Raw genomic sequence first — 24,343 nt, 5'->3', positions numbered from 1 at the left:
CTGCCGACTGCTCATAGTTCAGTTCAGTTTAGAGTTGTTCGCTTCGTTCGCTGCGCACGCCCATTCTAGATCTGCTTCAAACCTTTTTTGACCTCTGAACTTCTGGTTCTTTTCGTATTCTATTCAGCGTCCATGACCGGTAATTAAAATGTATTTTATAATTACGTAAATTACATAAAATTACGTGGTATGTAATACATACATCTTTTCAGGTAACAAAACAACATATTAGCTTATTCACTATTTCGATAAACAGCAGAAGAAATACTTGTAAAAAGGCAAGATTTTTTGTTATTACACATGCAAAGGAAGTCAGCACGGCACACACGAGTGGCCACTTTCCGTCTTTTTTTTTTTTTTTTTTTTTTTTTAATACAGTATAAAAGAGAGTATTGTTATGGAAGGCAGACAGACTTACAACCGAATGAAGTCCGCGTTCCACAATCGAATGTCTGGTATCACATTTTGTAAAGAGAGTATGATAACTTCTACAATATTATTTCAGTGGTACAGGGTGGCGCACGAAAAATCGGAAGTTGTTGTTTGCATTAGCTTATTTGTTATTTTTTCACTGCCTAATTATTACATGTTTATCTATTCTGCTCGTAGCGGTCAACAAATCGCGCGTAATTGGCGAGCAGTCTGTACTCGGGGCCGGTTTTTCGTAAGCCATTTTACACCAGTTCACTGCGATCAGCCTCATAAGTACAGTTGGCTAAACGAGAGGTTTTGTAGAATTACGAAAATTACAAGTGTGCGAGAACTCTGTTATGAATAAAAACTCTGTACTCCAGGGCGGAGACAAGTGCCCCCTCTTGGCGCCTTCCATCTTCAGTCACCTATGCTATTAATTTTCAATTTTTCATGAGAACCGTATACCAAGCGCAAATGAACAGTGAACGAGTAAAAATGAACGGTTCCCAAAATAGAGCGATCACCAGTGGACTAGTTCCCAAGCATGAACGAGTTTGCCCATCTCTAGTGTCGACTGTTTTCTGTTTCAGAGTGCTGGAAACCTCAGTGACCCCAGAGTTCTGTCACTGAAAATGCCTAACGAAATGTTACGTTGTCAGTGTGTGCGGATTGTTAATTGTTTACCAGAAGTAACTGTACTTATACTTGAATACATTATGGACTATGAGATCCGATCATAAATGTTTAGCAAATACATTGAATAACATTTTTTATGCGTTGTATTACAACAGCCTTGTTAATTTATTGTTCCTTGCTGCAGGTAAATACCGCATTTGAAGCAAGCTCCAACCACGTCGTAGTGGAGAAGGGAGTCAGATACTCCTAAACTGAAGCCGCCATTTCCAAAGACGAATATGGATGCTGACCTAGTGACTTGAAGGGTACGAGAGATAACAAACGGAAACTGAACAATAAAATAAAATGATGTTTACTACTGAAATGATGTTGGCCGGGAGGCCCCACGCGGCTGAGTTCGGCCCCCGTATTGCAAGTCCTTTTTGGTTGACGCCACTTCGGCGACTTGAGAGTCAATGATGATTAAAGACACACAACACCCAGTCATCACGAGGCAGAGAAAATCCCTGACCACGCCGGGAATCGAAACCGAGACCCCGCGCGTAGGAAACGAGAACGCTACCGCAAGACCACGAGCTACGGATACTAGTGAATAATCATGACATTTAAATGAATGCACTTCCCGAGTCTGCAGTCCTAGTACACACAGAAATCCCCAGGTTACAGTCCCGTAGCACTCCACTACATCTACATCTACATCTACATGACTACTCTGCAATTCACATTTAAGTGCTTGGCAGAGGGTTCGTCGAACCACAATCATACTATCTCTCTACCATTCCACTCCCGAACAGCGCGCGGAAAAAACGAACACCTAAACCTTTATGTTCGAGCTCTGATTTCTCTTATTTTATTTTGATAATCATTCCTACCTATGTAGGTTGGGCTCAACAAAATATTTTCGCATTCGGAAGAGTAAGTTGATGACTGAAATTTCGTAAATAGATCTCGCCGCGACGAAAAACGTCTTTGCTGTAATGACTTCCATCCCAATTCGCGTATCATATCTGCCACACTCTCTCCCCTACTACGTGATAATACAAAAAGGGCTGCCCTTTTCTGCACCCTTTCGATGTCCTCCGTCAATCCCACCTGGTAAGGATCCCACACCTCGCAGCAATATTCCAACAGAGGACGAACGAGTGTAGTGTAAGCTGTCTCTTTAGTGGACTTGTTGCATCTTCTAAGTGTCCTGCCAATGAAACGCAACCTTTGGCTCGCCTTCCCCACAATATTATCTATGTGGTCTTTCCAACTGAAGTTGTTCGTAATTTTAACACCCAGGTACTTAGCTGAATTGACAGCCTTGAGAATTGTACTATTTATCGAGTAATCGAATTCCAGCGGATTTCTTTTGGAACTCATGTGGATCACCTCACACTTTTCGTTATTTAGCGTCAACTGCCACCTGCCACACCATACAGCAATCTTTTCTAAATCGCTTTGCAACTGATACTGGTTTTCGGATGACCTTACTAGACGGTAAATTACAGCATCATCTGCGAACAACCTAAGAGAACTGCTCAGATTGCCACCCAGGTCATTTATATGCACTCCTGGAAATTGAAATAAGAACACAGTGAATTCATTGTCCCAGGAAGGGGAAACTTTATTGACACATTCCTGGGGTCAGATACATCACATGATCACACTGACAGAACCACAGGCACATAGACACAGGCAACAGAGCATGCACAATGTCGGCACTAGTACAGTGTATATCCACCTTTCGCAGCAATGCAGGCTGCTGTTCTCCCATGGAGACGATCGTAGAGATGCTGGATGTAGTCCTGTGGAACGGCTTGCCATGCCATTTCCACCTGGCGCCTCAGTTGGACCAGCGTTCGTGCTGGACGTGCAGACCGCGTGAGACGACGCTTCATCCAGTCCCAAACATGCTCAATGGGGGACAGATCCGGAGATCTTGCTGGCCAGGGTAGTTGACTTACACCTTCTAGAGCACGTTGGGTGGCACGGGATACATGCGGACGTGCATTGTCCTGTTGGAACAGCAAGTTCCCTTGCCGGTCTAGGAATGGTAGAACGATGGGTTCGATGACGGTTTGGATGTACCGTGCACTATTCAGTGTCCCCTCGACGATCACCAGTGGTGTACGGCCAGTGTAGGAGATCGCTCCCCACACCATGATGCCGGGTGTTGGCCCTGTGTGCCTCGGTCCTATGCAGTCCTGATTGTGGCGCTCACCTGCACGGCGCCAAACATGCATACGACCATCATTGGCACCAAGGCAGAAGCGACTCTCATCGCTGAAGACGACACGTCTCCATTCGTCCCTCCATTCACGCCTGTCGCGACACCACTGGAGGTGGGCTGCATGATGTTGGGGCGTGAGCGGAAGACGGCCTAACGGTGTGCGGGACCGTAGCCCAGCTTCATGGAGGCGGTTGCGAATGGTCCTCGCCGATACCCCAGGAGCAACAGTGTCCCTAATTTGCTGGGAAGTGGCGGTGCGGTCCCCTACGGCACTGCGTAGGATCCTATGGTCTTGGCGTGCATCCGTGCGTCGCTGCGGTCCGGTCCCAGGTCGACGGGCACGTGCACCTTCCGCCGACCACTGGCGACAACATCGATGTACTGTGGAGACCTCACGCCCCACGTGTTGAGCAATTCGGCGGTACGTCCACCCGGCCTCCCGCATGCCCACTATACGCCCTCGCTCAAAGTCCGTCAACTGCACATACGGTTCACGTCCACGCTGTCGCGGCATGCTACCAGTGTTAAAGACTGCGATGGAGTTCCGTATGCCACGGCAAACTGGCTGACACTGACGGCGGCGGTGCACAAATGCTGCGCAGCTAGCGCCATTCGACGGCCAACACCGCGGTTCCTGGTGTGTCCGCTGTGCCGTGCGTGTGATCATTGCTTGTACAGCCCTCTCGCAGTGTCCGGAGCAAGTATGGTGGGTCTGACACACCGGTGTCAATGTGTTCTTTTTTCCATTTCCAGGAGTGTAGATCAGGAACAGCAGAGGTCCCAGGACGCTTCCCTGGGGAACACCTGATATCACTTCAGTTTTACTCGATGATTTGCCGTCTATTACTACGAACTGCGACCTTCCTGACAGGAAATCACGAATCCAGTCGCACAACTGAGACGATACCCAATAGGCCCGCAGCTTGATTAGAAGTCGCTTGTGAGAACGGTGTCAAAATCTTTCCGGAAATCTTGAAATACGGAATCAACTTCAGATCCCCTGTCGATAACGGCCATTACTTCGCGCGAATAAAGAGCTAGCTGCGTTGCACAAGAATGATGTTTTCTGAAACCATGCTGATTACGTATCAATAGATCGTTCCCTTCGAGGTGATTCATAATGTTTGAATACAGTATATGCTCCAAAACACTACTGCAAACCGACGTCAATGATATAGGTCTATAGTTAGATGGATTACTCCTACTACCCTTCTTAAACACTGGTGCGACCTGCGCAATTTTCCAATCTGTAGGTACAGATCTATCAGTGAGCGAGCGATTGTATATGAGTGCTAAGTAGGGAGCTATTGTATCAGCGTAATCTGAAAGGAACCTAATCGGTATACAATCTGGACCTAAAGACTTGCCCGTATCAAGCGATTTGAGTTGCTTCACAACCCCTAAAGTATCTACTTCTAAGAAACTCATGCTAGCAGCTGTTCGTGTTTCAAATTCTGGAATATTCCATTCATCTTCCCTGGTGAAGGAATTTCGGAAAACTGCGTTCAATAACTCCGCTTTAGCGGCACAGTCGTCGGTAACAGTACCATCGGCTCTGCGCAGCGAAGGTATTGACTGCGTCTTGCCGCTTGTGTGCTTTACATACGACCAGAATTTCTTCGGATTTTCTACCAAATTTCGAGACAATGTTTCGTTGTGGAACCTATTAAAGGCATCTCGCATTGAAATCCGTGCCAAATTTCGCGCGTCTGTAAATTTTAGCCAATCTTCGGGATTTCGCGTTCTTCTGAACTTCGCATGCTTTTTCCGTTGCCTCTGCAACAGAGTTCGGACCTGTTTTGTGTACCACGGGGGATCAGTTCCATCTCTTACCAATTTATGAGGTATGAATCTCTCAATTGCTGTTGCTACTATATCTTTGAATTTGAGCCACATCTCGTCCACATTTGCATAGTCAGTTCGGAAGGAATGGAGATTGTCTCTTAGGAAGGCTTCTAGTGACACTTTATCCGCTTTTTTAAATAAAATTATTTTGCGTTTGTTTCTGGTGGATTTGGAAGAAACGGTATTGAGCCTAGCTATAACGACCTTGTGATCACTAATCCCTGTATCAGTCATGATGCTCTCTATCAGCTCTGGATTGTTTGTGGCTAAGAGGTCAAGTGTGTTTTCGCAACCATTTACAATTCGCGTGGGTTCGTGGACTAACTGCTCGAAATAATTTTCGGAGAAATCATTTAGGACAATCTCGGAAGATGTTTTCTGCCTACCACCGGTTTTGAACAGGTATTTTTGCCAACATATCGAGGGAAGGTTGAAGTCCCCACCAACTATAACCGTATGAGTGGGGTATTTATTTGTTACGAGACTCAAATTTTCTCTGAACTGTTCCGCAACTGTATCATCAGAGTCTGGGGGTCGGTAGAAGGAGCCAATTATTAACTTAGTTCGGCTGTTAAGTATAACCTCCACCCATACCAATTCGCACAGAGTATCTACTTCGACTTCACTACAAGATAAACCACTACTGACAGAAACAACACTCCACCACCAATTCTGCCTACTCTCTCTTTCCTGAACACCGTCTGAGACTTCGTAAAAATTTCTGCAGAACTTATTTCAGGCTTTAGCCAGCTTTCTGTACCTATAACGATTTCAGCTTCTGTGCTTTCTTTTAGCGCTGGAAGCTCAGGGACTTTCCCAGCACAACTACAACAATTTACAACTACACTAGAGGAATGAAAGTCGATGGTGCCGTATAAAATCTTTATTCTGCATTTTAATTGGACACGCAGCAACCATTCATTCTGAGTTAGTGGAAATGTTCGTCAACAATGTATCAATGACACAAGGGGAAAGTGGCGCAGCTGATTCCAGTGTCCTCAGATTAGTCTGAATAACATAAAACTAAGCAGCAGACAATCTCTGAAGAATCAGGAATAGAATGGGAGGCGGAGGCCTTGGTGCTCGAAGGCAAGGGATCACAAACGGGATGACAGTGGAGAACTTCGAAATTTATTCGCTGACTGCGAATTCCTTGACAAAACCTGTATTAGGTATCACTCTACCGCCCAAAATTGGCGTAATGAAAATTTGAGCCCGACCATGATTCGACCCGGATTTCCCACTTTATTGCGACCGATTTCCGTAACTACTTCGGCTATCTGTGCACGCTCCCCACCCAAACCTCCATATGTCATATTGTCTACATCCTTACGTCGTAGTCCACTAAATTAATTACGTAATGCCCGCAATGCTCGTAAATTTGCGAGCATTACGTGATTAATTTAGTGGACTACGACGTAAGGATGTAGACAATATGACATATGGAGGTTTGGGTGGGGAGCTTGTGCAGATAGCCGAAGTAGTTACGGCGATCGCTTGCAATAAAGTGGGAAATCCGGGCTCGAATCCTGATCAGGCTCAAATTTTCCTTATACCAGTTTTAGTAATACAACTATTGTCAAGGAATTCGCGAATACATGGTGGTTCAAATGGCTCTGAGCACTATGGGACTCAACATCTGAGGTCATCAGTCCCCTCGAACTTAGAACTACTTAAGCCTAACTAACCTAAGGACATCACACACAGCCATGTCCGAGGCAGGATTCGAACCTGCGACCGTAGCGGTCACGCGGTTACAAACTGAAGCGCCTAGAACCGCACGGCCACACCGGCCGGCTCGCGAATAAATGTCGAAATATTTCTTACAGATGTGGATCGTTAGCAGTGCCTGTTCTTTCAGACATGGTTGTAAGACAGTGGAATAAGTGAAAACCAGTCCCGGATCAGCTTTAATATGGTGTACGACATTTTTGAACACGACAAAGATTCCGACGTTATCCACTATGTCGTGTTGTCAATTTGCATTACAATTAATAGCGAAACTGACATTGGTAGAAGCATACAGTAATAGAGGTAAAGAGGTTCCAGTAAAAATGTAACCGCAAATGAACCATTTGCGACGTACTAGAGAATGTGTCGTTACAAACCTCCACTGACATCAGTATGAAATATAATCATAGTGTATATGAATTTTCGACGTAAAATTTTGCATTAATGAGTCTCTTGATTGGGCTCAAATTTCAGCTATGGTTCTTGGTTGAGGAGTGTGGAACATGCATGACAGGCAACAGCACATTTGGCTGCTAGCGTAAGATGCCTAACACATAAGTTGAAGAGGGACTGTATATTGGTTTCCAAGATTACCTGACAATAATCCTCTGGCTTTTTCAAGTTTGGGGTTATCTCAAATGTAAGATGTACAGCACACCCATTGATATGGATGACGAATTGGAGCAGCGAATCCTAGGGTCATACGGGGTGATCTGGCGTAGCTTGAAAGATTTCATAGCCCATTATAGAGGCGGTTGCAGTATTGGATACAAATGCGAGCAGGACACGTGGAACACCTCGTTAAACACATACGAGAGTACAGTAAACTGTGATATGCAACGTGCTGAAGTGGTACGTTATTTCTTCTTGAGACAGGTCATGTGTGAAATTTACGGTACAGTTAGAAGGAGACTTGATAGTAAAATTTTAGATTTCAAATATATTTGTATTAACTAGGACAACATATCATACTGAAGTCAGTGATGGATGGTAACCTCACAATGGCCGTTATTTTATTTTTTTATTTTTTTATTTAATCCTTTTTTAGCCCGACCAGATTAGGGCCTTAAGGCTGTGTCTTAGATTTGACTAGGGACAACAAACATAAAAAATATTACATACCAAACTCGGTAATAATAATTTGCATTATTAACAAAATGTAATAATTTGCAATAATATAATAATAATAGTAACACTGTTATTAATAATAACAAAATAACGGATGCATTAAGAATGATATTTATTAGATGAGCACTTTTGAAGCCTTGTTTGATGCTAGGATAAGTGGAAGGGATAATGAAAGAGAAGAGGATTGAAATGAAACTGGCAGTGACTCCTAGAAGAGAACATCAGTAAAGAATTCTGCAGACAAAGAGAGGGAAAAGTGGTGGGGACGGAAGGTTGATGAGAGAGACCTGCACGAAGAGATAGCTATTCTGACAGAAGGTTTGACGTTAGCTGTCTTTTGAGGTTTGAAAGTATTTTAATTTCTCTAATATTTTGAGGAAAATTGTTCCAAAGTCAGGTTCGTGATACAGAAAATTATTTAGAGAACATGGCAATGTTGTGCAGAGCTACAAAGAGGATTTTACGTTGTTGAAAACGGGTATTTATACTGTATTGTTCAGATAGTGGCGTAAGGGTTGAAGATAAATAGGGAGTTCAATGACTGAGAGGTTGTACAGAGTTTCAGGGAGAGCATAAGGGAACAATTGACAGGAATGGGGGAAAGAAATACAGTAGAAGAAGAATGGGTAGCTCTGAGGGATGAAGTAGTGAAGGCAGCAGAGGATCAAGTAGGTAAAAAGACGAGGGCTAATAGAAATCCTTGGGTAACAGAAGAAATATTGAATTTAATTGATGAAAGGAGAAAATATAAAAATGCAGTAAATGAAGCAGGCAAAAAGGAATACAAACGTCTCAAAAATGAGATCGACAGGAAGTGCAAAATGGCTAAGCAGGGATGGCTAGAGGACAAATGTAAGGATGTAGAGGCTTGTCTCACTAGGGGTAAGATAGATACTGCCTACAGGAAAATTAAAGAGACCTTTGGAGAGAAGAGAACCACTTGTATGAATATCAAGAGCTCAGATGGCAACCCAGTTCTAAGCGAAGAAGGGAAGGCAGAAAGGTGGAAGGAGTATATAGAGGGTTTATACAAGGGCGATGTCCTTGAGGACAATATTATGGAAATGGAAGAGGATGTAGATGAAGATGAAATGGGAGATAAGATACTGCGTGAAGAGTTTGACAGAGCACTGAAAGACCTGAGTCGAAACAAGGCCCCGGGAGTAGACAACATTCCATCAGAATGATGGCCTTGGGAGAGCCAGTCATGACAAAACTCTACCATCTGGTGAGCAAGATGTATGACACAGGCGAAATACCCTCAGACTTCAAGAAGAATATAATAATTCCAATCCCAAAGAAAGCAGGTGTTGACAGATGTGAAAATTACCGAACTATCAGTTTAATAAGTCACAGCTGCAAAATACTAACGCGAATTCTCTACAGACGAATGGAAAAACTGGTAGAATCGGACCTCGGGGAAGATCAGTTTGGATTCCGTAGAAATGTTGGAACACGTGAGGCAATACTAACCTTACGACTTATCTTAGAAGAAAGATTAAGAAAAGGCAAACCTACGTTTCTAGCATTTGTAGACTTAGAGAAAGCTTTTGACAACGTTAACTGGAATACTCTCTTTCAAATTCTGAAGGTGGCAGGGGTAAAATACAGGGAGCGAAAGGCTATTTACAATTTGTACAGAAACCAGATGGCAGTTATAAAAGTCGAGGGGCATGAAAGGGAAGCAGTGGTTGGGAAAGGAGTGAGACAGGGTTGTAGCCTCTCCCCGATGTTATTCAATCTGTATATTGAGCAAGCAGTAAAGGAAACAAAGGAAAAATTCGGAGTAGGTATTAAAATTCATGGAGAAGAAGTAAAAACTTTGAGGTTCGCCGATGACATTGTAATTCTGTCAGAGACAGCAAAGGACTTGGAAGAGCAGTTGAACGGAATGGACAGTGTCTTGAAAGGAGGATATAAGATGAACATCAACAAAAGCAAAACGAGGATAATGGAATGTAGTCGAATTGAGTCGGGTGATGCTGCGGGTATTAGATTAGGAAATGAGACACTTAAAGTAGTAAAGGAGTTTTGCTATTTAGGGAGTAAAATAACTGATGATGGTCGAAGTAGAGAGGATATAAAATGTAGACTGGCAATGGCAAGGAAATCGTTTCTGAAGAAGAGAAATTTGTTAACATCGAGTATAAATTTAAGTGTCAGGAAGTCGTTTCTGAAAGTATTTGTATGGAGTGTAGCCATGTATGGAAGTGAAACATGGACGATAACCAGTTTGGACAAGAAGAGAATAGAAGCTTTCGAAATGTGGTGCCACAGAAGAATGCTGAAGGTAAGGTGGGTAGATCACGTAACTAATGAGGAGGTATTGAATAGGATTGGGGAGAAGAGAAGTTTGTGGCACAACTTGACTAGAAGAAGGGATCGGCTGGTAGGACATGTTTTGAGGCATCAAGGGATCACAAATTTAGCATTGGAGGGCAGCGTGGAGGGTAAAAATCGTAGAGGGAGACCAAGAGATCAATACACTAAGCAGATTCAGAAGGATGTAGGTTGCAGTAGGTACTGGGAGATGAAGAAGCTTGCACAGGATAGAGTAGCATGGAGAGCTGCATCAAACCAGTCTCAGGACTGAAGATCACAACAACAACAACAACAACATGACTGAGAAGACGACGCAGCAAACATAGGGTATGATAATTGTTCATAGGCAGCAGTGATACAGTCGAAGTAGCGTACATCACAAATGTATCGCTCGTAAGCATTCATCGCCACTTCCAGCCGACGTGAGCTCTCATACGACAGTCCTTCGAGAATACGATCGCCATAATCAAGGATGTGGAGTGTTAGGGACTCTACGAGTTTCTTTTCAAGCTCGCAAACGTCTCGCTTGCGAACCCGTGTGTACTGGAAGATTCTTGCTTTTATTATCATATGATTTCACTCGGGTCAGTTTTTGTTATTAATTATGATACAGCCTGTGTGTTGCTAAAGAGGAACGACCGTGTAACAGTCACTTGGGCTACTCCCGATATAACCTCTAAACAGTCGATTGCGTCCCATTAAGAACAACGTCTTGAGTTCTATCTGCTAGGAAGGACTGAATCTAATTACAAATCTGATTAAATAATCGATAACCTTGCATTTTGTTCACTAAATGACAGCACGGAACTGTGTCGAAACCTATCAAAGAGACAAGGAAAACAGAATCAACTTGGACGTCTCATGGGCGAGACCTCTGCGGAATCCATGTTGATTTTTATAGAGGAGATTTTTCTTCCCCAATCGTCATAATGCGTGAACTAAAAACATTTGCCACTATGAAACAACAGAATGACATCAGCGATATAGTCGTACAATTATGTGAATGTGCCCGAAGAACCTTCTTCAAAGTGGGAACGGCCTGAGCTTTATCCCAGTCGCTTAGTGTCATTAGTTGCTCTAGCGAAGTCCAGAAACTGCTGCAAGAATGAGAGCAAGCTCTTTCTCATCCAGTCCAGATGCCCTTCCATTGTTGTGCATCTACAGTTTATTTTCTCTTCCGCGTTCACTTACGCTATCTCAGTACTGCCATTTTCGCGTTCGTGCGGTGATTGTACGGTCTTCCGCAGTGAAACAATTTCGGAAGACTGAATTCAGTATTCCGATCCTCTCTGTACGATCTTACGTGTTGGTGCCAGAATGGTCACTGAGCGACTGAGGAGTACGTTTCGATGCGCTTACTGACTTTACGTAAGACGTATGACCTCGACGTCGACGGGAATTCTATCTTCCTTTACGTCCTTTACTTACCAAGCACGTCGCCCAAACGCAACGAATGACATGACAGCTGAGCCTTATTTCCCCATTCCAAAGGTAAGTCAACCCCCCCCCCCTCACAAATCCCCCCAGTTCTCCACACAGAGACATGTGCACACAAGAAATCTCACTGGAGATATATAACGGTGACGAAATTCTCGACTACCAGTAAGATTCGCACGAAGGAAGTAAGATTATAGTTAAACGTTCCATCGACGACGTGGTCATTAGCGACGGCGCACAAACTCGAAAGAACCATCCCGGAATTTCCCTCTAGCGGTTTAAGGAAACCACAGAGTATTTAAAAAGCTGTGGCTAAACCGAGATTTAAACTGCCGACCTCCCGGATGCGAGTCTAATTTCTTAACAACAGCACCACCTCCAAGAACCGGTGAAGATATTAGCGTTCAGCGGCGTCCTCAAGCACGGAAACAGGTTGACTTTGAACTTCCCCTTGCCGAAACGTGTTTGTCACACCGACCAAAGCTAATTCTAATTACGATCAAACTGCCAACTACTTACGTGACAAAAACTACATTAAATCAGAGAAAACATTTGTTCCACTTTTCAAGATCCGTTGCGCAACGGTGGCTGAGAGATCGTTTTATTTGCTGCTGGAAATAATCTTGCGGATTTTTTTTTTTTTTTTTTTAGTCATCAGTCCTCTGGCTGGTTTATTGCGGGCAAGCACGAATTCTTCTCCTGTGCCAGCCTTTTCATCTCACAGTGGCACTCGCAATATACGTTCTCTCTACGTAATGGACAGAATTTAGTAAGTATGGTTTTTCTTACTTTCTATCAGCAAATTAAAATTTATTGTTCACTTATAAACCGAATCAACATCATTAACATTATTTCAGATCATTCACCTGTAATTAACAGAAAATTATAATTATCTGGAAAACCTGATGTTGTGAACCAACATAGTGTCGTAAAGTTGAGCAAAACTTACAATTCCATTCTCGTGATTCCATAATTACTTTCCCATAGGTCGGGAGAAATATCTATGCCATAATTAAAGCAATAGTTAATTAGAAAAAATCGTCAATTTCAACTAACTAAAAACTGACTTTTCGGACCTTTATTAGTCACCTGATGTACTCAACGTGACTTGTGCACTTTACGTATCATGTCAATAACTCAAAAGCAATTAGATCAGTTGTATTTAACCTTTTCACTAACGATTCTCGAACATGCTGATGTAAACACTATTGATTTCCGGCATTTTGATACCACGAAATTATCAGACAGAACTTTAACCTGAAACTCCGCTTTAGCATTTTGTATTATACCTCAGTTAACGTTAGGAATTAAATCTAACGTAAAATCAAGCTGTAATTAATGATTTTACGACAGGTATTGTTATTGTAACTTCATAACCAAAATTCCATACAAAAGTCAAAAAACACTATTTAGAAATGTATTCAGAACGAATCAGCACTTACTGTTTTTAGAACCGTACTAACAGTTTGTTGCAAATCATTAACTTTGCGTTATAAATCAGTAAATGTAATTGTTGTTGACAATACACGAAGAACATACATTGTAAAGATAGGGTATATACTGAGCGGTGCGAAGTCAGTCGCAGTTTGGTCAATGTAGGCTACTGACGCAAAATCTTTAAATAGTTGCTGTCTTCTCAGTCATGTTAGTGGAAAGCAGTTTATGTGTGAACATCCTAGTAAATGCTTACGGAAAATACATTTGCTGATAAAAGGATTCATCAGCGTGTTCGAAAATATTATATTAACATCCAAGTTTTCATCACGTCCGAAATCAAGTCATTTCTGCAATATGCATCCCCTAATGCGCGTTATTGGTGGAGGAGATTCGACGGTTCACAGCTAATATTCCACTGCAAAACCTACATCATTTCACACTCCGATGAATTTCTCGTAATGAGAAATAATTTAGCCAGAGTCACAGTTGGAGTAATGTTAGAAGCACCACGTATGAAAGGCTTCGATTCTCTTCGTTTCCTGATTTCTCACAGTCCATGATTCACTACCATACAATGCTGTGCACCAAACGTACATTCTCAGAAATTTCTTCCTCAAATTACCGCCCGTGTTTGATACCAGTAGACTTCTCTTGGCCAGGACTGCTCTCTTTGTCTCCTCTAATTTGCTTTTTACGGTCTCCTTGCTTGTCCGACAAATTTTATTTTGCTTTCAAGGTACTGAATTCCGTCACCTTATCTACTTCGTGGTCCTCAGTTCTGATGTTAAGTTCATCGCTAATGTCATTCTGCTTTTTCTCATTACTCTTTTGGTTTACTCTCAACTCATATTCTAGATCTATCTTCATTTTCGCTGCTTATAGCAATGTCATCAGCGAACATTACCCATGATATCCTTTGATCTGGTGCCCCTATCTTTACCAAAGCCAAACTGATCATCATCTGACAGATCCTCAGTTTTCTTTTCCATTCTTTTGTAAGTTATTCCTGTCAGTAATTTGGTTCCGTGAGCCATTAAACTGATTGTACGATAGCTTTCGCACTTGCCTGCTCTTCCTATTTTAGCGATTGTTTAGATGATATTTTCCCAAAAGTCCGATGGTTTGTCTCTAGAATCATAATGTTCAACACACCAACTAGAATAACTGCTTGAATGTCACTTCTCCTAATAACTTAAAAAATTCCGAACGAATGTTATCTATCCTTTATACCTTACTAGCTGCAGTGCCCGACGTTGCCCAGGATGTTTAATACCTGGTCCTGTGCTTCATTCAACTCATTGCGAATGCAGGCGGCATGGGGAACTGAAATCGCTTTAAATGTAACTTCTATTGTTTCAGCTCAGTTTTCACTGTTTCAAGTAGGGCTGTGTCCGAGCACGACTCGAACTGTTGGAATAGCTTACGTCACAGTTCGGGAAATCTCGGGTTCCGTCCGATCTTTTGATCGACCCGCGATCTCGGAACTTTTGTTAGTACTATAACCAAGACCTGCCTTAGGCTTTGTATGGCACTGTGGATTTTGATAATAAAAATGACTGAGGAACATGGACTAACATATCTTCTATGGTATACGTCATATGTAACAACGGCAACTAAGTACTCGATGTAGTGACGCCTGACAGTGCAGTCCCCAAGACGGGTATTGCTGCTGTAATTTATTCTCGCTATAAGAATTACAGTCAGTTTACTCTTAAGGCCAAGAACTTTGTAGTAAAATCGAGATGTTTGGTAACAACGTCTCTATAGTCTTGAAAGAAAATTGTACAAAATTTGTTCAAGATCGGAATAAATCTGGAGATTTGTATCCACATCTGTATTGACGCAAATTTCTTCCTCAAATCACATCATTTTTTGTGAATTCCTCAAATAGTTAGAAGCGAATGTCAGGATGGTTCCTTTGGAATAGCACGGCCGATTTCCTTCCCAGTTCTCTCTAATACGAGCTTCTGCTCTGCCACTAATGAGTTCGTTGTTGACGACACCCTAATATCTCATCTTCCTTTTCCTTCATTAAACGAGGCCTCCTCCCCTCCTAGAGACCTTCGATGTCTAAGTAAATTTTTTAAACGACATGCGAGTAGTTCACTTTGTCAACTGCAGGCAGTTTTATCAAAATAACAGAAACCCTGGTTTTTCTGTTTGTACATGTGTATGACTTCATTAATATGGATATTCTATGTCGCACTTACATGAACTCGTCTTTCAAAATTCACACATTAATAGACTTCGTGTCAGCTTGCAGTGACACCGTTTGCACCAATGGTTGGTTGGTTGTTTTGGGGAAGGAGACCAGACAGCGTGGTCATCGGATTAGGGAAGGATGGGGAAGGAAGTCGGCCGTGCCCTTTCAGAGGAAGCATCCCGGCATTGGCCTGGAATGATTTAGGGAAATCACGGAAAACCTAAATCAGGATGGCCGGACGCGGGATTGAACCGTCGTCCTCCCGAATGCGAGTCCAGTGTCTAACCACTGCGCCACCTCGCTCGGTTTGCACCAATGAAATCCACAGCACCCCTTCACTTTCAGACTAAACATAATTGTCTCCTTTCACCTCCAAAGTCTTTCTTCGTGATACTTTTGCCAGCCTATCCTAACCTCACGCCTATACTTCCCCAAAGAGTCCCTCACCAATGTCACCTTTTCCTACCCATCCATCAATTCATCTCAAGTACACCACAGCTAACCTTCCTCCATATCAAAAGCAAAAAAAAAAAATGTTCAGACGCCAGCTTTAATCAATGGAATGAGGAAATTTCGTAGACTAAGCTCAATGAAAAAAAAAATGAAAATTACAAGATTTCAACTGCTACAGAACGCCTTAAGACAGACTTAGGACCCTGTCCATGAGCTCAAGACATAATGAACCCGGTGTTAATGATGAACCGTTTAATTTCAAAATTCCTTTTCATCACAGTAGTCCTATGTTGATTGAATCCGTTATATTGAACATTGCCAGTAGAAGTTAGGGAGGACATGTTACATAGGCACACGGTTATCGGAGTTCTTAAAGTGGTACATGTACATAGGGTGTAAATTGTTCGAAAATGCTGTCTACAAACAGTCCGATGCCGAGTTAATGTGCAGCAAACTCCTGCAATTTATATAAAGCTCCTGCGAAGAATGGCCACAGCAAGAGACTTGTTAAATGAATTATTATTGTGAAATTTCTTCATCACAGTTAGCATATAGGTCCCGCTGGTTACCGAAATAGATTATGTCACGTTAGATCTTTGCTGTGAGATGAGGAACTTGGACTCACGTAGCGTTGAGCATTTGCACAAAACCCTGTAAAGTGTGCAGAATGGTCCTTTCTACCACGAAGCTGTGAAACTGAAATAATTTTATTTCAACCTCCACAACTTGATTTCTTTGTAATCTGCAGCTACTGAACAGTTCTGTATCTATTTCATCGAGATTCAGATTAACGTTCGTTTCTCCGACTTGGAAATTAATTACGAACTGCGAACCAACAGTAGGATTCTAAATTACCTTCAGTTTTCACTGAGTTAAAGAGCAGTACACAATTTCAGTGCGGTATAAGGTACAGTAGCTTCGAAGCGGAACTGTAAAGTTACACCACATCACGCAGACGTTTGAAGGAACCAATGTTTGAACGGCGCACAGCAGAGAATAAGTGTGAAACGCCTTCTATAGTCAAAAGAAATCTGTGTAAACGTGGACATTTGCACGACCAGTTGTAAGAGGTTTTTCCTGTGGTTGCCAGAAGTGGCTCTCTGATGCGAATGGAACGAGTACACAACTGTTTTAGAATGACGTCAAGCTGAAACTTTGCTGAGAAAATCACGTGCGTATGACTAGATATTCTTGGCGGTTTTTCTTTCATCTGCCCGTTCACGGAGCCCAGTTGTCGGGTTTACTGCGTTTTACCTCTGTATCAATATTTTAATTTTTAGGGACTGTTAGACGATGTTTTTAAAATAAGCACTTGCGCTTGTGTCTCAAGACTGACATTACATCTTGTATGACACATTAGGAACTGAGTAGTATGGAATATAGCCATATAATTTACTATGATCTTTCAGTACATCGTATTGTGCAGAACATTGTAGATTACGTTCAGCCTGTTTACCTTTAACTAATACAGGTTGTACAGATTATGAACCTTGAAGCCAATAAATAAATCAATGAACAAAAATTTTGCGCTATCCCCACGGGCCAATAAAATTAATATGACCACTGCCTATGTTCGATGTCAGTGTGGAATAACCACTCACATACGGCAAATGACGTCACTAGCAGCGGAGGGTATACCGGGTGAGTGACCTAACGTTACCGCTGGATATATTTCGTAAACCACATCAAATACTGACTAGCCGATTCCACAGACCGAACGTGAGGAGAGGGGCTAGTCTAATTGTTTAATACAAACCATACAAAAATGCACGGAAGTATGTTTTTTAACACAAACCTACGTTTTTTTAAATGGAACCCCGTTAGGTTTGTTAGCACATCTGAACATATAAACAAATACGTAATCTGTGCCGTTTGTTGCATTGTAAAATGTTAATTACATCCGGAGATATTGTAACCTAAAGTTGACGCTTGAGTACCACTCCTCCGCTGTTCGATCGTGTGTATCGGAGAGCACCGAATTACGTAGGGATCCAAAGGGAACGGTGATGGACCTTAGGTACAGAAGAGACTGGAACAGCACATTACGTCCACATGCTAACACCTTTTTATTGGTCTTTTTCAATGACGCACATGTACATTACCATGAGGGGTGAGGTAAACGTACACACGTGATTTCCGTTTTCAGTTACGAAGTGGAATAGAGTGTGTCCCACCGGAAACGCGTCGACCTATGTGGTATCAGCATGATGCTGCACCTGCACATTCCGCAATTAACACTAGGCTGACCCTTGACAGGATGTTCGACGGGCGTTTCATAGGACGTGGAGGACGCATGACTTGGCCAGCCCGTTCTCCTGATCTTACACCTCTGGACTTCTTTCTGTGGGTTACGTCAAAGGAGAATATGTACCGCGATGTGCCTACAACCCCAGAGGATATGAAACAACGTACTGTGGCAGCCTGCGGTGACATTACACCAGATGTACTGCGGCGTGTACGACATTCATTACGCCAGAGATTGCAATTGTGTGCAGCAAATGATGCCCACCACATTGAACATTTATTGGCCTGACATGTCGGGACACACTCTATTCCACTCCGTAATTGAAAACGGAAACCACGTGTGTACGTTTACCTCACCCCTCATGGTAATGTACATGTGCGTCAGTGAAAAAGACCAATAAAAAGATGTTAGCATGTGGACGTAATGTGCTGTTCCAGTCTCTTCTGTACCTAAGGTCCATCACCGTTCCCTTTGGATCCCTACGTAATTCGGAGCTCTCCGATACACACGATCGAACAGCGGAGGAGTGGTACTCAAGCGTCAACTTTAGGTTACAATATCTCCGGATGTAATTAACATTTTACAATGCAACAAACGGCACTGATTACGTATTTGTTTATATTTTCAGATCTGCTAACAAAACTAACGGGGTTCCATTTAAAAAAACGTAGGTTTGTGTTAAAAAACATACTTCCGTGCATTTTTTTATGGTTTGTATTAACCAATTACACTAGCCCCTCTCCTCACGTTCGGTCTGTGGAATCGATTCGTCAGTATTTGATGTGGTTTACGAAATATATCCAGCGGTAACGTTAGGTGACTCACCCTGTATAATGCGTGTCGGGAAAGGCACGGACAGCTGTGAAGTCGTTGTCGCAATGCGGAAACGGAGCGATTTACCTGGTTTTGGAGTGATCATTGGCTTTCGGGTCAAGGGTGGAAACATTTCCGAAACTGCTGAGTTTGTTAACTGTTGGCGTGTCGCAGTGGTTAGAGTTTACCGTGGTCGCCAAACCCGGTACCGAGGCAGCGGCGGTGCCGCTTTATGACAAGGGTGAGCAACGGCTGCGGAAGTGTGTGAGGGAGAATAGACGTGCAACTGGCGAGCAACTGACTACCCACACGAACTAAGGGGCTGCCAACAGTGTCTCCTCAATAACCGTTTAGTGGACGTTGCAGCGTGCAGGCCTCCGCAGTAAGCGCGTGGTTCAGGCAACCCATGCCGACTGCTGCTCATGAGCGACGAAGGCTGAAATATGGGCGCCAGTAGCGCAAATGGTCGTCCACTCAGTGATCAAAGGTGGCCTTTTCAGATGAATCACGTTTTAAGCTCCATCGGACAGAGGGCCGTTGGCGTGTACAGCGTGGAAAGTCTGAAAACGAACACCCTGTAACAATCGTCGGAAGAGTCCAGGCGTATTAAGGCCGTTATTATGGCCAGAGGTGGTCATTCGGGGTACTGATTTCTCAGGATCTATGCATCCAAATTGCGTGAAAGTGTAATCACATGTCAGTTCTAGAATAATATATTTGTCTAATGAATACCCGTTTATCATCTGCATTTCTTCTTGGTGTAGCAATTTTAATGACCAATAGTGTATTTATCCCACTATGAGATAAGGCGGTCAATGCCACCATGGAAACATTTTTGCAGTTATCTACGGCAACACGATTGTACCCAGGAGTGCACCTCTTTGTCCGAAGCGAAACGACGGCCACGAAAGTGGGCCCGCTCAAACACGCTGTTCCTACTATGCTGCTGAAGTTTCGCTATAAAGCCCTTACACGTCCTCCATACGGATCCGATCCCTCCCCTTGCGATATCGACACTTTTGGAGTCCTGAAGACAGACATTCGTGGCCGTCGATTTGCTTCAGAAGAAGAGGTGCACACTTGGGTACAAACATCTTTCCGTGGCGTAAGACGCCCGGAGATGGAACACATCCCAGCAAAACGGTACTTCTCAGTTCGTACACTGCTCAAGGCACGTACAACACAAGGACGAGGACTGTATATTTAACGACCCTGTGCCTAAGCCCTACGTATCTGGTTAGCCGGTGACTGTCATCTTGCCTTTCCCACCGCCAGCTAAGGACTCTGTCCTGCAATGTTAATTAGTTGTGGCAGGTTGGGGAGACACTCACAGAGTGAGATCCAATTTTAATTGGTAAGATCGAAGTATATTCTGACGATCAAACACCTTGAAGTTTGGGCTGTACTGTTCACAGCTAGGATATCAATTATCTTTGCAATACTCCATAGGAAGTTGAGCCATGTAGACCGTTGGAATATAACCTGTTAACAGTTATGGCGATTACATTTCAAATAACAAACAGTTTGCTTACTTTTTCTCAATCGGTATTGTTTTCATTTGATTGCTCCTTACAGTTATTGGCTGTTAACTGGTGTTGTCGACTGCAGGCGATCAGTACGAAGCAGATCTTCATTCAATATGTTGAGTCTCACCATACTCATTAACTTTGCCCATAAGGTCTAAACTTTCAACAACCTTTAGATAAATGCTGAGATGTTGAAAAGTGTACACAAGCCGAATGGGCTCTCATCGTGTTTGGAGGCACAGCACCTTGCACTGAAGAACACAGAGAAAGCAGATTTACTTTAATCTTCTTTGCAAACAGGGCTCTACGTAGACAAAATACCTTGATAATGACGTTTTCGAGATATATACGTATACACAGAGTGGTCGAAAATGTGTAAAACGCTTGTAGGGATGTTGCAGGGCATGTTGTATTGAGACATAAATATTAAGAAAAAATTTCGATTATATGCGCCGCATACGAGTTATTTAGCACTGAAGTTAGCCAATCAGATCTACGCGCGCTCGCATTCAAGCGGCCCTCCAGGGGCGATGTTGCCCAACGAATGCTTTGTTTGGATAGCTGGAACTTGAATTTGCCCATACGACGACCTGATGGGCTAACTTCAATGCTAAATAACTCGGAAACGGCGCAACGTGTCGAAATTGTTTCTTAACCTTTATGTCTCAATACAACTTGGCCTGTAACATCCCTACAAGCGTTTAAGACATTTTCTGATCACCCTGTATACTGTCCACTCACATTAACGTGACCACCACCTGTCAAAAACCGGAATAACAACCGTTTACATCGTGGACTGCTACGAGACTGCAGAAGGAGGGTCAGTGAGGTTCTGGAAGATAACGACAGGGATGTGGAGCCATGTCCACTCCAGTGTCCGTTGAGGATCCGGCCCTACCGAGGTATTCCCACAGATTCTCGATTCGGTTTAAATGCGGGGAGTTTGGTGGCCATGGGACTACGGTAAACTTATTCTGACGCTCTTCGAACAACGCACGCACACCGTCAACTGCGTGAGACATTGCACTGTCCTGCTGGTACATGCCATCGTTCCCATGGATAACAAACTGCATGTATTACAAGCTGCGGCGTAGTCCCAGATTAAAACAGTGATCCAGGAATAGTAGAATACATTTCGTTTACTTCCGTCAATAACCACAAACTTTTGGTATTTACCGGTTTCGGTCAGCAATGACTATCTTCGAAGTTGTGTTATGTTGTTGTTGTGGTCTTCAGTCCTGAGACTGGTTTGATGCAGCTCTCCATGCTACTCTATCCTGTGCAAGCCTCTTCATCTCCCAGTACCTACTCCAACCTACATCCTTCTGAATCTGCTTGGTGTATTCATCTCTTGGTCTCCCTCTACGATTTTTACCCTCCACGCTGCCCTCCAAAACTAAATTGGTGATCCCTTGATACCTCAGAACATGTCCTACCAATCGATCCCTTCTTCTAGTCAAGTTGTGCCACAAACTTCTCTTCTCCCCAATCCTACTCAATACCTCCTCCTTAGTTATGTGATCAACCCATCTAATCTTCAGCATTCTTCTGTAGCACCACATTTCGAAAGCTTCTATTCTCTTCTTGTCCAAATTATTTATCATCCATGTTTCACTTCCATTCATGGCTACACTCCATACAAATACTTCCAGAAACGACTTCCTGACATTTAAATCTATACTCGACGTTATCAAATTTCTCTTCCTCAGAAACGTTTTCCTTGCCATTGCCAGTCTACATTTTATATCCTCTCTACTTCGACCATCATCAGTTATTTTGCTCCCCAAACAGCAAAACTCTTTTACTACTTTAAGTGGTTCATTTCCTAATCTAATACCCTCCAGCATCACCCGACTTAATTCGACTACATTCCATGATCCTCGTTTTGCTTTTGTTGGTGTTCATCTTATATCCTCCTTTCAAGACACTATCCATTCCGTTCAACTGCTCTTCCAAGTCCTTTGCTGTCTCTGACAGAATTACAATGTCATCGGCGAACCTCAAAGTTTTTATTTCTTCTCCATGGATTTTAATACCTACTCCCTGTCTCACTCCCTTCCCAACTGCTGCTTCCTTTTCATGTCCCTGAACTCTTATAACTGCCATTTGGTTTCTATACAAATTGTAAATAGCCTTTCGCTCCCTGAATTTTACCCCTGCCACCTTCAGAATTTGAAAGAGAGTATTCCAGTCAACATTGTCAAAAGCTTTCTCTAAGTCTACAAATGCTAGAAACGTAGGTTTGGCTTTCCTTAATCTATCTTCTAAGCTTGTGTTATAACATGTCCTAATTTATTCTACACTGCATGTAGGGACTGGTTCCCAAGGATACATACACACTTGTGTTGATCCATTGTGCTTGCCGGAATGATAAGATCACCTAGGGAATGCCACGAAAACATTCCCCAGAGCTCAGATGGCGTGTACAGGTACAGCTGCCCATGCAGCTTCAACACGATACCACAGTTCATCAAGAGTAGTGAGTGGCGTGTTGTGACGAGCCAGTTGCTCGGCCACCATTGACCAGACGTTTTCAGTCGGTGAGAGATCTGGAGAATGTGCTGGCCAGGGCAGCAGTCGAACAGTTTCTGTATCCAGAAAGGCCCGTACAGGACCTGCAACATGCGGTCGTGCATTATCCCATGATCCTGCTGAAATGTAGGGATTCGCAGCGATCGAATGACGGGTAGAGCCACGTGTCGTAATACATCTGAAATGTAACGTCCACTGTTCAAAGTGCCGTCAATGCGAACAAGAGATGGCGTGTAACCAAAGCCACCCCATACCATCAGGCTGGGTGATACGCCAATATGGCGATGACCAATACACGCTTCCAATGTGCGTTCACCGCGATGTCGCCAAACACGGATGCGACCGTCATGATGCTGTAAACAGAACGTGGATTCATCCGAAAAAATGACGTTTTGCCATTCGTGCACCCTTCGTCGTTGAGTACACCATCGCAGGCGCTCCTGTCTGTAATGCAGCGTCAAGGGTAACCGCAGCCATGGTCTCCGAGCTGATAGTCCATGCTGCTGCAAACGTCGTCGAACTGTTCGTGGAGCTGGTTGTTGTCTTGCAAACGTCCCCATCTGTTGACTCAGGGATCAAGACGTAGCTGCACTATCCGTTACAGCCATGCGGATAAGATGCCTGTCATCTCGACTGCTAGTGATACGAGGCCGTTGGGATCCAGCACGGCGTTCCGTATTACCATCCTGAACCCACCGATTCCGTATTCTGCTAACAGTCATTGGATCTCGGCGAACGCGAGCAGCAATGTCGCGATACGATAAACCACAGTCGCGATAGGCTACAATCCGACCTTTATCAAAGGCGGAATCGTGATGGTACGCATTTCTCCTCCTTACACGAAGCATCACAACAACATTTCACCTGGCAACGCTGGTCAACTGCTGTTTGTGTATGAGGAATAGGTTGGAAACTTTCCTCATGTCAGCACGTTGTAGGTGTGAATTCTCTGAAAAGCTAATCATTTGCATATCACAGCATCTTCTTCCTGTCGGTTAAATTTCGCGTCTGTAGCACGTCATCTTCGTGGTGTAGCAATTTTAATGGCCAGTAGTGTATATTAAGTTAGCTCGAACACTTTTGAAACAGTAAACGGTTTATTTACTTTTTAGGATTCTGTACCTCAATCAGTAAAAACGGAACCCTTGTAGGATCACTTTGCTGTCTCTCGGAATGTCGAAAATCCCATTTCTCAGGAACGAGTAGACGTATCAACTTGAAATTTATGTCACTTAGAAAAGTCTATGAGCTCTTGGCGGTGTATAACACTGAAGTTCTAAGTCAATACAATCAAGAAAAGGTCATGTGTGTCACATATCATGATATCGGCAAACTCACTCATCGGAATCTACAGGGTACTTCCTTTTGGGCTGTAATTATGAAATTTGGCAAGAAGCAAGGGTCCA

General features: G+C 43.3%; 1 protein-coding gene across 1 annotated transcript in view; it reads right to left on the bottom strand.

Moving 5' to 3' along the window:
* Nucleotides 1–24,343, bottom strand: part of LOC124593813 (alpha-tocopherol transfer protein-like) — a 211,744-nt gene that overhangs the window by 107,547 nt on the left and 79,854 nt on the right. The gene's annotated exons all lie outside the window — the stretch shown is intronic.

This window comes from Schistocerca americana, chromosome 2 (genome assembly GCF_021461395.2).
Source record: "Schistocerca americana isolate TAMUIC-IGC-003095 chromosome 2, iqSchAmer2.1, whole genome shotgun sequence".
Taxonomy (NCBI): domain Eukaryota; kingdom Metazoa; phylum Arthropoda; class Insecta; order Orthoptera; family Acrididae; genus Schistocerca; species Schistocerca americana.
The sequence above is the reverse complement of the archived record's forward strand: the minus strand, read 5'-3'. Positions and strand labels throughout refer to the sequence as shown.